The sequence below is a fragment of the Cygnus olor genome, chromosome 20 (genome assembly GCF_009769625.2).
Source record: "Cygnus olor isolate bCygOlo1 chromosome 20, bCygOlo1.pri.v2, whole genome shotgun sequence".
NCBI classification, from domain to species: domain Eukaryota; kingdom Metazoa; phylum Chordata; class Aves; order Anseriformes; family Anatidae; genus Cygnus; species Cygnus olor.
In genome coordinates, this window is record NC_049188.1 from 9055105 (window position 1) to 9073220 (window position 18116).

The following is an 18116-nucleotide window of genomic DNA, read 5'->3' on the forward strand; positions in this document are numbered from 1 at the left end:
GACAGAGACCAGAAGTAAAGTACTGATTTTTGCTAGCGTGTAGGCAGTTCTGGTGCTAAGATGGCACAGTTCTGTGATTTTTGTCACAGACTCTATTTTAAATGCTACTGAATGTGCAGAGATTAGTAAGTATTCTTTATCACCTTGCTTTCTTGCAAAACAAACAAAAAATGTTTTGAAATGTGAAGTGCAGCTTGTGATCTCTTAACTGTTTTAAAATATCTCCTGATGTCTATGTAAAGCACTCTTTCTTTCTTTTTTGGAAGATGTGAATGCTGGTTTATCTTTAAATGCTATTTGGAATGAGAAGGAATATTCTCTGACAAGTTACTTACAATGCAGGAACTGTGTCATCCAGTCGATTTCTCCATGTCCTTTGATAGGAGCTGAGGTTACTCACTTCAATGATAAAGTACAGTCACAGGTAAGTAAATTGGTTTATTTTGTATATTGAAATGATTGCTGAATAATTTGTATTAAAATACCATTTCTACAGATGGTAGAATGATTTTTTTTCCTAGACTACTTGTATATGCCTTCATCTAACTTCTACCAGAGATTTGAAATGATTTTCAGTATTACAGTTAAGATCACTTAATACATTTGACATTGTTTATACCTAATTTGATGTGAAGTCTATAGTATTACACTTTATGAAGGGGGATAGGAAAACAGGCAGCAGCTATCCATGTCCTTCATGAGGAGGAAGTCAGAACAAAACGTAATCGCACAAGTGATATAGTCAGACTTGTATTTTTCATATGTCTCTATGAATTTTCTTTCATATATGACTGTGGGTGGAAGTGTAATTGAATTGAATCAGAGATTTTTGAGTCTAAAACTTTGCCAAAAACTGAATATGATCCTTAAGTTTTGACCTGTGTGCATCATTATCCTCAATACAAGCTATTTGAGATGTGCTAGATGACAATGTGATGATGAAACAAAGTTTATGAAACATTACATGCCATGAATGTTGGTATTTCAAACACTATTACAAGCCTTTCAGTGTATTCAGCATCCATTTTAGATGAAAGATAATGAAATGATACATTGAGGGAATTTATACTGAAAGAACATGAAATAATCATTTTTTTTCTGAGGCATAATGGAGTGATTTCTTGTTTTCTCATATCTTTTTAAGAGTCTTTTTCTGTATTTTTAAAATAAGGGGCTCTGTAACACTGCCAGGAAATCAGAAGCATTGTGTTCCACTTCTTTGTTGCTTTCCATGACTAACTGTGCAAACTAAACAATGTCACTGATTTTATTCATGCTGCTAGCCAGGTAGGCATTTGAAGGGAGGACTGGCTGTCTCTCATAGCAGGTGCATCAAGTATTGATGTGTAACCAGCTGGTATTTGATTTACAAGTGTGTGTTTTACTAGTGTAAAATAAACAAATGTTATGTTCTTAGACTGTCTTCAGGTCTTAACCTCCTCTGTTTCTTTAGCTAGAAACACGCAGTTAATTGTTATATATTTTCTGAATATGTCTGTTTCTTTCCTATTCTTTTCTTATACTCTGTTTCCATCCACTAGAAAGAAATCTTGGTAAACCTCTAGGCTATGGAGAGCAACACAGGCTAAAAAAGACCACATGTGGCTTTGGAGAGTCATTCTGAAAGCTGGTGGCTTTCAGTAGAGACACATCTAATCTCTTAATGGATGTCTTTGTTTCAAAGAGATTCAGGGAAGAAAAAAATATCTCATCTTCAATAGACCTGTGAAACAGTTGTCAGAACAGACATCTCTGCTTTGGATCTGTTGCAAACTGTATGCACTATGACTAGATTTATACACCAGGTGGCTTGAACGTGAGAGTTGTGGGGGTGAATAAGCTACTCCTTTTTCTTCTTTTCCCCTTTTTTCTTTTTGGTGAAAATAATGTTACTTACTTAGAAAGGTAAAATGTACTGGGGATGAATGATGGTAGAGGCAAATACAGCTTTAACTTTATCATCTCCTTGCTTTAAATCAGATGGCTGTTTTTCTTTAATTGGGAGTATATGAATGTAAATGAAGACATGTAGAATGAGTAAAAGGAGTTTAAATTATTACTTTAATAGACTGTCGTATGGCAGAGCAAACACACATGCATTAGATTGAAGAAGCTGTAAGTCAGTTTTAGCTCCCAGTTATGTATTCTTGAATACAAGATCCTGCTGTTGTTGAGCAAAATATTTGTAGAGACAAAATCAACACTGTAGTTTATACTGCTGCCCTACCCTATGATAAATCATGTACGTTGTCATGAGGTATCATATGTCATCTTAAACTACTTCATGTCATGTGCTTATAAATCAAGTACAGTTCTTTCTGGAAGGCAAGGAATTATTCATTTAATAGAAATCACATTGGTGTAGCAAAACAAGCTTAAAATAGAATCACTGGATTTAATATTTGCAATTTACTTCAAGGTTTGGTAACCAATTAGAGAGGCAACACCGTTTTTCGTGAGTTAAATTGCAGGTGCGATTATCAAATTACATTTTGTAAATCTTTTCTTAAACCTACACTCTTTCATATTAATTATACATTTATATTGAAAATTAGATTTTTATATTTGCTGCTACATTTCTACAAATTCAATTGTATCATATGCTGGCCACTGACCTAGAAACCTCCATTAACTTATTCAGGCTCTATGTGACATCAGTGGCATATAAATTAATATTGTTATTTATGTTCCTTAATACACAACTATTTACAATATTTTCCTGTTTGCCGTCTTCTCTGTGAAATGGGAACAACTTTATAGATGATATACTTTGGAACTTACAATACCAAAATATTTTCTGTAAAGGGCTCAGAGTGCTTTAAGATCTAGTCTAGCTAATACAATAAATTCTTTCATATATTAAAAGGTGAATGAAACTCTGACAATTAAATTCTCAAACTTATTAAGGAGTTGTTGCTGTAACTGATTAGACAGTCAGCTGTTGAGACAGTAGCTTTTATATAACAGGATATTGTTTTGTTCCTCATGTTACTGGCAAACTTTTATCTTAATGCGCCTATGGGGAATACCAGTCTGACCTCAATCTGAGTAAAGCCTTAATAGTCGACGTGAGGGATGCTTGCAGGAGGTGGCACGGTCATTTTCGCAGACTGTATGTTTGTTATCGCATGTTAATCAGATTCATCATTCTGTTTAATAAAGATTTCATCTGCCACGCGAATGCATAATCGGCTATGTCTGAGTGACTGTCTTTTGTCTTGAGCAGATTGCTAAAACTGTATTAAGCATCATTAGACAAAAATGACGACCTTATTAATTTGTCCTTTATGTGTTTTCCAGCAGATTGGACCTCATTATTATGCAAACACAGTACACAGAGCAGCACCAGAAGTAGCTCATTAATGTTTCTTTCCCCTTAGTACGTAACAGATTATTATTGTGAAGTGTGCATGAAATAATTGCTAATTATGTGCCTTAAATTTTACAGTGATTGTCTAGATCTTTTTTTATGTGCTTTAAGAGTACTGTAGAAGATCATCAGAAGCTACAGGTTAACAGTACTGAAGCAGTAAACCAGAGGAAGTAAATCACAAAACATGCATTTTATCACACATTTTTCTGCCAAGGAGTAATTAGGACAGCTATGGATTGTTTTATAGCTAGCTCTTACACCATTTCTTATTGTAAAAGAAATGACTCTCAGCTGGCATAATTTAATTGATAATTTAATAGATGTGTCTGTCAATGAATAAATGCAGGCAAGTTTAGACTGTTGACTTCTGGTAAAATAAAAAAAGAAAAATCTGTAGGTTTTTGAATGGTAATTCCCGAATTAGTATGGTTCCCTTATTTACACACCACTAAAACATTCTATATTTCCAAATAGTGTTCTTTAAACCTTATGTTTTCCCAGCTATGTTTTGCATTTCTTACAGGCTCTATTTTCAAAAAAAATTCTCCTGAAGATTTATAAGCATGATAGAAATTAAATGTTAGGTTTTGGCATTCATCTGTAGTTTGACAACTTTGTGCTAAGTGTGTAATTGGTTTAAGCTGGTAGTGCTTCATACTTATCCATGGCACATCTTCTCTAATCTGTCTGCCACTGTAGCTGATAAGACTTGGCCACAACTGGAGTTTTTGCAGTGCTAGAAATAAAATCCTGATCCATTAAGGGTTTGCATGGATTTAGCTTTATAATCTGGTTTAGAAATTGTGAGTAGTCAGATTTTAGATGCGAGATTTGTTGTCAAAAAGACATCATGAAAACAATTCCATCAGCTTAAATTTTCCTAGTGCTACTTTTGTTGACAATCTAACCTAAATAGTGTTGTGAGTATTTCTGAAGAAAAGTACTCTTGGCTGGCAATTATTTATTATTTCAGCATTGAAACAGGTATCTTTGAGAGTTAGGAGGATAACAGCATTCATCTGACATTACTTATATTAAATAATTTTGGAGTCTTTACTGCATTTGGCTGATGTTAAGTAGTTGTTTATGTCAGCTAATACCACCATTTTAATGTCATAGTTGCTGCATACAATACAAGTTAAAATAAATGGAGCATGCTAGAAGTAAGTTATTCTTTAAATGTTTCATGTTTAATAGATCATTACTGAATATTTACGAAGGACAGATATCTTACGCTTCCAAAAAATAAAATGAAGTTTTTAATGCAGACACTAAATTCTTTTTACTGCAGTTAGCTATTGGGAATCTGGACATTTACTCGTTAGAATCACTTGACTGATGACCATTGAAAACTGTTGGTGTGACATTGCAGAAATAACTATTTATTTGGTTTTCGATTATTTAAAATGACAGTTTAGGAATACATTACTATGAACAGGCACAGGTATGCTTCTATTAATATTAGAGGATCGTCAAGCATGACTACCATCGTTGTCAATAAATGCTTTCCAGATTTTCAATGATATTATTGCACGGCACACAGATGTGTATGCTTATAATATAATACAAGCACATAAACACACTCCTTTTTTATAAAAGCAAGCATAAGTATTGCAGTTAATTGTTGAATAAAGCTGAAAAGGACTCATATCCACCGTGCTTTGACACTGCACTTTTCCCTTTGCTCCAGAATCCATGTTTTTCTCTCTGTTTTGCAGATCGTTTTCTGCTCTGCATTTTTTCTGCTACTCTGAGTTTCGCTGATCTATTCAGTTACCTTTTTAATTAAATATCATGACTAAATCTAATGTGTATTATTTTCAACGTGATTTTTATTTCATACAAAAGACCGCATCGATTCTTGAGCGATTTCACAGAGCTTGCTGAGAATTTCTGAGAAATAACATACTAAAGACCTTGGGACTGCTAGGCTGGGGGATTTTGGAATTTACCTGAGATTAAGTTTAAACAGATTAAATATTTCTGGAGAATCTGTAATATATAAATATTTTCAGAGAATCTGTACACAGGCCTTCAGAAGGGAAGAGCCATAGATGACCTCAGAAAAGACCCTTTTGTGTTGTTGCTCTCTGCTGGTGCCAGAATCACTAGTCTCTCAGGAATTATCTGTCTGATTTCATAGAATCATAGAATATCCCATGTAGGGTTCATTTATTTTTTTTCACTTTGCCAAAAATGCATTCATTTCTTCTTTTTCTCTCTCCACTTGCTGTGGGTCATTGCTATTTTCAGCTGACACTACAACTTGCATTTTATGATCTGCATTGAAAATACTTGCAGGATACTTCTAGCTTTCTCATTAAAAGAATGTTTGCAGCCTTTTTGTGAATATTGTCAAAGTTGCCTTACATATGAGCTTATTAAAGAAGTGGGTTTATGACTCTGGGAACAAGGGTAAATGTTTAAGCAAGTATCTCTATAAATGAGCGTATGCCATGTTGTCATTGCAAAATCTTCCATGTATTTATTGTTGTACCCATGCTGGCACTATTCTTCAATACAGCTGAAAGCTCTATGTATCAGGGACTGATTATTTTATTCCTTAATAAATTCCTTGAGAGCTATATTTAAGTGAAACTAAATCCTAACTAGTAAGAAATACATCAACCTTTGAGTGCCATCTTGCAGTTACCAGCACTTTTGTTGTCTTCTCTTTTAAGACCTAAATTTTCCTCCTCCTCTTGACTTTTATTATCAGATACTTAAAAGTTGACTTGTACAAATGAATATTACCGTGGCTGCTGACAAGAAGTGAGAACTCTTGAGTAACTACTAACTAGATAAGGAGGGGTGCAGAAACTGGCCTACAAAGCACAGGAACGAAACCAAATTCCTAGGTCATGAAATCCATTCTTCCTTCCAGGTATTCTCCTGATACGATTGATAGTGCTCTTCCAAGTTGATTTTTAAATTCCAGAACTACCATTTCTTCCCTTGCCACAGTTTGTTAATTCTCATTAATCATCAACATCTTCTTCCTGCATGTAAGGTGCCATTAGGAGGGTGAATAAGACGATACCATTTGCAAAGTTTTTAAGTGTTAGCGACAGCCTTATTTCTGTCTCCTCTTATAGTCTTTGCTGAGTGTCAGATGTCAGCCATGGGTGAGAAAGCTGGGGACCTGAGGTGCAATCCAGACAAGAGCTGGGAGTACTTTGGAAAAAGCCAGTAAATGTATTCATATATCATCTTTCCCATCTATTTATTGCCTGGGCTAAAGACATGAATTTATGTATATTCCTTTAATTATTATAGGATGATTTCATAGCTTTGGACAATCTCTTAGTTGAGGATGGCTTTTATCATTAGCACTGGCAGATTACTGCTGTTTCAATGTGGTTCTAGATCCATAATCTAGTGCCTCTCCTGCCTTAGGACCCCACTGTTTAATGGGCTACCTGAGCGCTAGGCCTGCCAGGCATGCTTGAAACTGGGCCTGTTTGTGGGGGCTACTGCAAAAATGGTCTGAGAAAAACATGTGCTGGGGGGAAAGAAGCTGGAGTTCATAAGCCAATTTTATTTTTTTTTTTAATTCAAGGCTGGACTTCCAGAGCCAGTTTGTGTGGACTTTTTATTTCATAAATAAATAACATAAATAAAGCGCTAATTTATCTCCTAGCTACTTGCTCCTTTGGACATTCTGCCAGCTGGAAAAATTCTGCTCAATTTAGTTGTCAAGTTTCTTTGAATTCCACTCTATTGAAATTCGCTTTAAAATACCTATGCGTATACTTTCTTTAAATATTTATATATTCATATATTTAAATATTTTAAAACATAGGAACCAAAACCTAGTTGTAGGCTCACTTAGCACATGTTCTAATTTTCTTAAAGTGCTGTAACAGTCACCAGCACCGTGATTTATTCTCTGCCTTGTATAGATAACCAGGTGATCTTTCATTCAAAAATAAAGAATACATATATATATAAACTTGGGTAATCTTTGCAGGTGAAGCTGACTTTGAAGGAAGACCTGACTCAAAAAGTGTCTGTCCTTCCCCTACTTTTCCTTCCCAATCTATACCTCAGCCTTTGGTACATTAGGGCAACTCTTTGTGAAGCTGCTTTGGAAAAAGCACCTCTGGACGGGTTTGGATTAAAAATATTGCCATTTTTGTGGGAGTATTTTTATACTGGATCATTTCAGGGATCTGATTAATGGTACAATCCCACAAACAGTTTTATCACAAAGAATGAGAACTGGAATGTGAAGGAGCAGGAAGCCCAGTGCATCGATAGCTGAAGCTGAACAAGTTATGGAAAGCATACAGTAGCAGCTGCTGAAGTTACAGATTCAACATTCTGATTGTTTTATATTCTAATGAACATCCATTGTTACAGCTAGTATTTTATACTGATTATGTCAGTCACATAGTGCAGCTGCCACTGACCCCATGATCAACAGTAACAAAACCCCTCTTTGTTATCAGTATGGGAAATATCTTGGTCATTATGGGTGTGAATTCAAAACCAGAATAGCAATCATGCAAAGGAAAAATTAAAAGCTTCGTGATTCATTGACATGAGTCTAAACATTTCATACACACGATTATGTTCAAGTCTTGTTTTTAAATTGTGCTTTACCGTACATTTTTACGTAATTAAATTATAAATTGTTAAAACATCTCTGTGCCATGGTGCATCTAATGAACAGAAGTACTAACTTCTCATCAGTTTTGCATACTGAACTCTCTCTTTTTGTAAATTTATGTTCTATTATTAAATGTAAATCTCCTATTAAGGTAAGAGTATTTGCAATTTGACTTCTATTCTTAAAGTGAGTGTACTTTCAAGTAGTTTGACACTAGTTTTACTAAGTGGTAGCCATTTTTCACACTTTCAGAGCCAAGTGGCTGTAGTAGAATGAAAGAGTGAATTAGATTTGTTGCAGATGTTTTCTAAATTGGATACCTCTGTGATCTGTAAGCCATTCTTCATTTCCAGGAAATTAGAATAAAATAATTTTGTATAACATAAATATAGCATTGTAAATTTACATAATTAAACTCAATGGTATACCTCAGACCACGCAGGCTGTGGTATGCAGCGGGCAGGAATATTTTCTGTAGTAATGTCTGGCTAGTTCAGTGCAGGAATTCTAGTTTGGGAACTCTTAGCTCTTAAATTGCAAACATACAGCAATAATATAAGGTAGGGGGTGGAAAAACAGACAATTTCCACCATTCTTCCATATGTAATTTGTATATGGTATTGGTTATTTTTATTGTTTAAGTTTCATAGTTTCTTCCTCTTGATAGAATACAAACATTTGGATGAATTCTATGCCTGAAGTCAGTGGAACCACAGATAAATTTGGTTCTTTCTCCCCTCAGAAGGGCTTGAAATAATAATAATAAAAAAATTGGCTAAGATTTTAAAGATTTTTATGGTGTTTATAGATAGATGCGTGGATCTTATACAAAGATTTAGCCATGTCTGTCTTCAGGGAAGGAAAGAAGACTATCAGATAAAGCAATACCTCAGCACATTTGAATTCACGTAAATTGTACGTGACTCCAAACTTATTTGAGCCCTCTGTCCTCTGGCTTCCTGGTATCTAAATGGAAGAAAACTTCTGCACGCATTTGGCTTGTGCTCATTAAGTGCTTTGAAACACTCAGGTTAAAGTTATATATAAGCATGCAGTATGATTATTGAGTAGATTTGTATCAGTTTTCTGCCACTTATATGCTTCTATATGACCTATTTTAAAGATGTAATAATGTCAAAGTAATGTGTATTCATTCTAATTGGTATAGAGTCTTTTATGTACATTTAAGACCATTTATATACTTCTTTTGTTAATTCAATATAAAAACCGTTGTTTTAACTTCAGGTAAGTTAAACAACAACAACAAAACTATTCTTGGGCAGTTTTGACATCTACGTTTTATATTTTATAAACCTCAGCTGCAGTTCACACTTGTGGAAACTATAAGTGTCCTTTTATTTTTAACAGCAGCCTAGGGTATGGTTGAAAGAAGCATATTTCCATTTTGGCTTTTGTTTGAGCAGCTTCCAAAACATCTTTCTACTCTTTTTCTGGAAAATTTGCCAAGTCTAGCTCAGATTAAGTTTCTTTGTTAGATTTGTTCTTTTAAGCATCTGGATCAGAAATTGTATCCCATACTGTGTAGTAATGAAACATTTGGAAATCATCTGAGAAATGGTAGTAAACCATGATAGTACTGTACATTCTTTTTAGGAGTAAGAAATATGTAGCTTACAGAGAAGTTTGAGTTTTTTGAGTAAGTTTTATTTTGTTTGAACAGCCCAACTAAGAGGTCACAGTTCGTTCTTCTGGGACACAAACAGGCATTTTTCTCTCTTAAACCATTGTCATCCCTTTTATCACTGAAAAATACTGTTGTGCTTGATGTATATCTATATTCCATGCCAAACTTTAACATTCTAGGATATTTCAGGGGAAAAAATAGATATATAAATAAGGGTTATGTGAATTACAGTTTAGATTTTTATTGCAACTCATAAAGCCAGTATGGCACAAGCTGGTGAATGATTGGGTTTGTTTTTTTCTGATGTATTTCACTACTTACGCTCTTTAAAAGAGAAATCAATATTGTACATGTAAGTTCATCAGTGTGACTAAAAAATCAGTTTAAAATAAATCATTGGAATTTATAGAGAAAATGTTTTTCTTGCGTCATAAACTTGAGAGCCATTATATAAAGTCAGTCTGCTCATATTATACTTTCAGTATAAATTGTATTGAAGAATCCAGTTTGTTGAAGTGAAACAGATCTGAATCCTAGTGGTAAAGAACTAGTGTACCCTCATAATTAGCTGTAGGAGTCCTAAATTGAAGAAATGCTTGGACATTAAATACAGTCCCTCAGAAGGGATAGGAAAGAAGAGGAGACAGCACAATGTGGAAAGGAATATGTATGTTTTGTATTACTTTTTAAGCAAATATATTTATTCACTTAAAAGAATTAGTGCGGTAGCCAAAACATTCATTACATTCCTGCACAGCGCACCATCTCCTCACATGACTGACTGCGATTAGGGACCCAGCTTTATTTTGCCTGTTTTAGTAAATGCAGATGTTAGTTAATTACATTGGGTATATTGTGCGGTTCTTTAGCTTTTTATTAATTTATTTCCCAAGTATTTTGTTGCTTTGAAAGGCATGCAAAGCAAGAAGAGAGCTACCAGGAATGAAATCCGAATGTTTATTTTCTTATAGCTAGATTTCAACTATCAGCTGATAAAACAGACACCAAATCCAAACCACTTGTTGCTCTGGCGTTTACTGTAAATGTCACCTTCAGGGAATGAATCAGAGCCAATTTTCTATTCAAGAGTGTGGTGGGTTTTTTTAAACTTTCTTTTTTTTTTTTTTTAAGCTTTTTATCTAATCCCTTCTTGTTATGCAGTACCTCTTGTGAAATTTCTTCCTCCACGGTATGTATTTCAGCTTCTATATGAGAAACACGTAGGCTGTCTAGAAAGGCACTAACATGGTTTGTAGCTAAAGGAAACAAGTCAAGATAGCCATTTGTCGATAATACAGATTTTTCCTTCATCTCTAAAGAAGTTTTATCTAGCAGTATTTAGGGAAATCATATCTGTTTGACATGAAGCTGTTGGCGTCTTTAAACTCTGCAGCCACTGCTGTGTCAGATACTACTCTTACAAAAGAACTTTCACAAATGCTTAGTTTCTGGGTGTGTTAATAATCAGTTTCTTCACCAGGACATACATCAAGCTCAGGGCCTCATGGATTCATTGGTTTCCCTGTCACTGGAGATGATGCGTGCAACAAGAAGTTGTTTCTATGAATTGGAAATGCTCTGCTGGGCTTCTTTGTTTTTAAGACTGTTTGCTGGCTTCCATTGATGTCAACCAAAATGATTTTTTTTTTTTTTTGCAAGCTTCGGGCCGATTTGCTCAATTGAGAATGCCCTTGTATTGATGTAGGAGAAAGTAGCATAAATGGTTGCACAGTATGTAAGAAGCAGGAAAAAGCAGATGGCTGCTCTGTTAACGGGGCTTCTCCACTTGATCTCACAGGGAAAGCGACCTTTTCATTGTCAGAATTTCTCAAAGCTCATTGATTTTTCATTCTAGCAGGATTTATTTGCTTTTGAATCACTGCTGTGCTGTTATCATTAGATACTGAACCTTTCACTGGGCTGCACATTCCACTGGTTTTTTGATACTTGCTCTTTTAAGATTCCTGCACAGAACTTCCTTCTTTCCTCTTTGCATTAAGAACACTTATTAGATTCTTAAGAAACCAGACAGACATTTTTGTTTAAAATAATCTAAATGCAGTTCATTTGTTTTTTTTTCGGTTTTTGCTTAACACTCTAAAAATGTTAAAAAAAAAAAAAAAAAAATCTTTTTCTAGTTCAGCAGCTAGGTTTTTTATCCCAGATTTTTTTTCCCAAAAAATTCTATTAAAAAGTGTTTATTTCACTCAAAACAAAACAAAACAAAAACACAGATGTTCTGAATGAAACGTAAGCTATGTTGAACAGCATTATTCAAGTCCTTCATTCTCTTCTGAAGGAAACCAGTATAGAATGCCTTCCGTCAAGTTTGCAAAAAGATTGCAAAACTGAAGTTTTCTGACGCTGTGTGCTTAAGCAGGAATAGCTTCAGTCTTGTAGTGCTTCTTTTCTAATTAATTAGATCTACTTCTTTCAATATATACTTTCTTGTGGTCTTGATCTGGAAAATATGAAAACGGGTTGAATAGAGATTCCCATTTACTTATTTAGGGATTTGGGCTTACAGAACAAATGAATTTACCCAAAGTGTGATTTTTCTCTTCTTCTCTGTATATCATCTTATTACCAATATTTTTGTAATGAACTGAATCTTGATCCTTCAGAATTTTACTTTCTGTAGTTCTATGCATGCCAGCTGTCTTTTCGGCAGCGGTGGAGCTGTTCCCTAGGACAGAAGTTGTAGAACCATTTCTCTATTTTATAGCATATCATATTTTACTATATTAACACAGTCCTCTTCGTATCGCAAGAGAGTTCTCAACCAGTTGTTTGGCTTGATTAAAGATGATTGCTAGTCACTAAAGATACTATTGATTTTCTTTTTCACTTGGCTAAAGCTAGGAATGTCAGCTTATATAGCTCATTTGTCCTCAATGACCTGGAGATTGAATCTTCCTTCATTGCAGTGTTTTTCAATAGCATGACTCTGAAGTCCATCAGCTTATATTGTCATAACTTAATCTACATTAGAACCCTGTAAGAGTCGTTTTCTAAAGGAGGGATAAGAGATGTTCTTAGCTGCTTCTACAAAATAACACAAGCATCAGTCATCTTGCTGCTTCATAGCACACTACAGGAAAAAAGCATTAATGTTAGCACTTAAAGGACACACCCTTCCTCTTGGCCTTTCATATTAGACTATAGGTACTGCACTAGACCACTGAAAAGTTAACTTATGAAGAACATTTAAGTCCTTTAAGGAACCCAACTCCAGTGGATTATGTGAACCTTAATCCTCAATCCGAGATTGATTTCTACAATTAGAAATTCCTACAATTGATTTCTATTAGTTAAAGAAACCAACATTATTAGTACAATGAGAATGGACCCTGACACCAGGTGAGATGCAAAAGAGCCTTGGAGGAGTGGGCACCCAAGTCTGGTTGAAAGTCACCTGGCTCACTTCCCATCTTTTTAAAAACCTCTCTTCGGCAGAAGATTTGCAACACAACGTTGTTTAGTCCATTGCCCCATCTAGCTCTCTTCTGTGTTTTTATATCTAGTAATGACTTCTTAAACTCTGAAGTTTGTGAATGATGAAATGGCATAGTTAATACTAAGAACTCATTGAAGTGTTTAACATTAAATTAAGTCAACCTTTGTCCATTGGTGTGTATTAGAGTTTGGGCTCCTGATCACCACTGCATAGTCCTTCTTATTCCTATCAGTATGCTTTGGAGTAGATAAATTATAGATGTGACAGATTATTTTGGAGTGGATGAAGTGTTGGAGAAGTAATTTGGATATCAGTAAGGATGGGGAATCCTGGGCAAAAAAAAGTAGCTGCAAGAAAAAAGCCTAAAATAAATTGTATTTTGTATGGCATGAAAAACGTAGCCTGAAAGACAAGCTTGAAATGTGGACATTCCACCACTGGTGGCACTAGCAAAGGCTTAGGTGCAGGTGTAATACAAGGTGTGCTCTTTTTTTTTTTTTTCTCTACTTTCATTTTTATTGATAATGTTAAGGAGACAAAGTGCACAGACTTTCTGAAGCGTTCCTTGTGGGCATCGGTAAGGTGGTTTGTTGGTTTGATGAAGTTTCAGTTCCTGGAATTGTGTGAGCATGTACGAACATCAGCTTTCTTTGAAGTTACATTTCTAAACTTCAGGATTGTACAATAAAGATTAAGAGACAATCCAAATATACCTAAACTGAAAGACAGAGTTAATTTATTCTCTTAGACTGTCCCATTCCAGACTCCCAACTCAAAATAGCAACTGGACAAAAAGCTGTGAATGTGTGGAACAAACAGGTATTCTCCCAGCAAGAAGTATTAAATTCTTTGACTGACATGAGCAATTGGATTGTAGACAATCACCCTGTAGCCAGTGTTTCAAGAGCCAAGGTTATGGAGCCGAACAGGAACCAAAATAGCAGCCACAGGTATGGAAGCCTAAGCTAGGAACTGACATATAAACCAAAGGTCAGGAGTGCTGCTTGGAGCCACAGCCATTGGCTTATATTGTTGACCAAAGGATGCCTTAAATAGATTTACTACTACTAATCCAGTCACATGAGGTGACCATACTTGTAGTTACCATTACCAGCCTAGAAGAGCTTACTTATCTAGTACTGCTGATGCAGAGCAGGAGAGAATTTCCATTTGCACCTACTAATTCGGGCCATGGGAGAAGGTATTTCGATAACTGAGAAATTGAATTGTTTTCAAAGGAGGGGTAGCAGAAATTTCATAATTCAGAGAGTAAATATGAGCAGGATGTCTTGGAGTCCCCAAGACACCACAACAGTAGCAGAGGACCTGTCCTGGAGGGGGAGTCCTTAAAGGAAAGGCTGTGTCCGATGCATGGTTTGACCTGGGGCATTGCAAGACTTGCCCACCATGTACAAAAATAACCTCCGTTTTGTAATGTGGATTGAAGTGGCGTCTAAATGGAAGTTGAAGTTTATTAGCCATAACAAATGCCTGCAGGCTCCTCTGAAGGCGGAGCTGGGACAAGCAAGTAGCAATGTATCACTTATTACACCTAAGTTTTATTGAAATGCACATCCAGTGGAGCATGCAGAATGCTAAACATGAAAGGCCAAACTTAAGCATGTGTTCAACGTGATAATGTTTCAGGCTTTAGTTTACATCTGATTGTTATGTCAACTTGCTTTATATTTATTTACTTGCTTTCTTTGAATTTTTTTTAAAAGTGTATGTGACCAAACAAAGGAAATAAGATGAGAGTACATTCCAGATAGTCAGACTATGTAGTAAATAAGCGTGGTGATATAAAGTCCATACAAGAATATGATAGCTTTGCATTATTTTTACTCTGAATAATGATGAATCTACAGTATTATATAAATCTACATGGAAGGTGTTGATGAAAGCTTCTGATCTCATTTTATAGTAGGTACAGTTATTGTAGGCTCAATACAATTTGTTGAAATGCTCTTTAAGACCTACTTCATAAAGCACAAGCGTGTGCTTGTGTGTCAAGTAGAATCAGTATCATAGCAAAAAAAAATCATGTGGATATCTATGGAGGTTTTTGGTCTTATGTAACAATTCTTAAATTGGCAGCGGTACTGCGGTAGAAAGAGGCTTGATTGAGTAATATGTCTGCAAACAAACGTATATATTGCTGCTTATCTTGTCCCAGATTAGATTAAGAACCTTATTCCAGAATCTAGTGAAAAGAATTTATGGGAAACTCTGTTTCCATACTAATATTTTTTAGGTATAAGAGAGGAAATATGCCTGATGATATTAATTTGCTGTTAACTAATATAGTACAACATAAGTAACTGGCAGTTAATCTATCAAACTCATGCTATGACATCTTACTTGTTTTAATATGTTATAAGCATGAAATGTGTTTTTCAGGTATGTTTTACATTTGCGCCAGGTAATGGAAAGTACAATATATTATGTGCTTTTGCCCCAGAGGAAACTTTTAAACAAGAATAATTGAATGCAATAAATCTTCCCCTACTTTCCTTCTGGTATGCCTTCTGCATTGTATCTTTGAGTTCATACTTATAGTAAGCCTTGTTGGTAGTGACAGGGTAACAGTGCTGATGCAAGGGACACTGCCCTTGCCCACCATATGTTTGGTGAACGTTACAAGATTGGTTTAATTTTCTCCCTATATTTATTCTTCATTTCTTCACTAAGCAACTTTTTTTTTTCCCCTGAGATTTAGAATCTTATTACAGATTGCTGTTACTATTGAGAGTAAGACTACAGTTTTTCAAATAATCAGGAATATCCACAAGCTAATAAATCTGTCCTGAAATTTTCATTTGATTGTGTACATTGTATAAGTTTATATTTAACCATGTCTCGGCATGAATGATTTATCAGGTGTTTATTTTCAAAAGTTTTCATCATATACAGCGGTGAGATGATTTGATGCACAGTAGGTTTAATAACTTAAATGCTCAGATTATTATTTCTGTTTGGTGTACAGTTTATTTACTCCCTTATCAGACACTAATCTTAAAAAGGACTTCCTTGTCCTGTGAATATGCAACTTGTTTTAATTGCTGCTCAGTAAGTATAACCATCTCACAAGTCACCTTTCATAGCATCTGGTATACCACTTGGTTGCTTGCTTCGGAAGGTATAGAGATTTGTAATATACCATGTAGAGATCGTAAGTTTAAATGTAATAAATATTGCCATTTTAAAAATTCAATTTAGCTTTTGATCATACAGTGGCTGCTGCTGTGTTTTTTGTTTGTTTGTTTTAAAGCAGCTTAGCTGTGTTTAAAAATGGTGATATGCTGTATTAAAAATTTCTAAGAATATATAAACGGAAGAATTCTAGCAAGAAGCAATGGCATGGATTATAAGTAATCCAGTAAAAATGAATGCAGCCCAGGCTTGCAATCCTGGTTCATCCAGCTACTTTCCCCACCCAGGTGTTTGTTTAGCAGGAAGTCTTCTTGAGATGTGATGAGAGAGGAATTTCACTCAAAGCTGGTTGGACAAGTCCAATGTCATGTTGTTTCAATGCCAGAAGCAGTCATGCTTTGTTGTAAGCTATTTCCTCTAAATGCTTTAAATCATGCCTCGAGACAATTATTGATCTCAACACAATGTACACTTGCAGAGCTAGAATATAAATATTAAAGAAACTCATGGGTGGGTTTGTAACTTCCTCTGTGCTTTTATCTTGTGTAGAACTTCAGATATCACACCAATGCAATTGTACTGATTCTGATAATAGAGAATGAAAAACCTTAAAATTGTTTTTCAAAGTATCACCACTGAATTAAAACTGTTCAGAAATCTTCACCTTTGTAGAGGACTGTTAAAAAAAAAAATGTCTTAGCTTAGTATGCAAAATATTACCAACAGACTAAGACATAGTAGCAGAAATGAATTGCAAACAGATGGGATTTCTTATTCTGATTGGCCATATGTTACCACAGTGAAGAAAAAAAAAATGAAAAATCCAGTCAAAACATAATTCATCTAAAGGAAATGACCTTGATAATTCTTTTTAGAGCTAACACATAGAATATATCAAGTATTCTGTATAAATGTCAAGTATTTGTAAAATAAGGGGCGTGGTGTTTGTTTAGGTAGTTCAGAGGGAAAATACAGCTTTTGGAGGAAAAAAAAAACACACTACAACTGCCATCTACACAGGTGTAAACAAAGTACAAAACTGGCACAAGTTTAAGATGAATCATGCAAAGCCATTCTCCTGGGCATTGCTTCACGGAAATGAATAATAACTGCAAGTGTCTGAACAATGTAAATCACACTTGCACTTGGAAAACCTCTTTAAAATACAAACGTGCTTTATTTCTAATAGACTGGGAAGTTTATGGCTTTAAAATGTTCAGTTTTATGTGACTTACTTCAAGAGTAGCTCATATTCACCTACTTTTTAAACCTTCGATTCCCATGTACACATCTCTGATTATTTTTAATAGTTAAAGAGCTACAAAGTACTGTTGCTATATAGAAATATGACGACTTACGATACTGCCCCATACCACAAGTGCTTGTATGGTTTGTTGTTATATCTGTAGACTCTATCCACCCATTAATAGTGATAGGACTTGCCTGATTTGTCTGTCTAGGCAAATCCTTGGAAGCCTGTTTCGTGTTGTGCCTAGACAACACCTAGCGTGATGAGGCCTCACCCTCAGTGACTTTTAGGAATTTGCTGCTTCGAATAAGAATAAAACAGTATTCATAGCAGCAATTTATATAATTTCTGTAATCCATATATTTATGAATCTAATATGCATACATGTACAGATCCTATAGATACCTGATGTTCACATATTTAATACACTACGTTAACTCTCCATCTTCTTTAAAGCTGATACTACGGATTGTTTTCAATTGTGTTAAACGTTTTAAACTTGTCATAGGACAAAATCCATACCTTGGCAAATCCATTTAGCACAGATTTTAAACACTCTTCACAACATTTGAAAACTGATTGTGCCTTGGGGACTACCTCAATGGACTTTGTATGGATTAATAACAG

At 35.0% G+C, this 18116-nt stretch overlaps 1 protein-coding gene across 5 annotated transcripts in view; it reads left to right on the top strand.

The window, feature by feature from the left end:
* The window catches only part of BRIP1 (BRCA1 interacting helicase 1), a 116395-nt gene that overhangs the window by 65495 nt on the left and 32784 nt on the right, over positions 1–18116 (top strand). For all 5 annotated transcript variants that reach the window (XR_005813955.1, XR_005813952.1, XR_005813954.1 and 2 more), the window contains one exon: positions 267–424. The gene's annotated coding sequence lies outside the window, so the exon portion shown is untranslated. The remainder of the gene's footprint in view (positions 1–266; positions 425–18116) is intronic.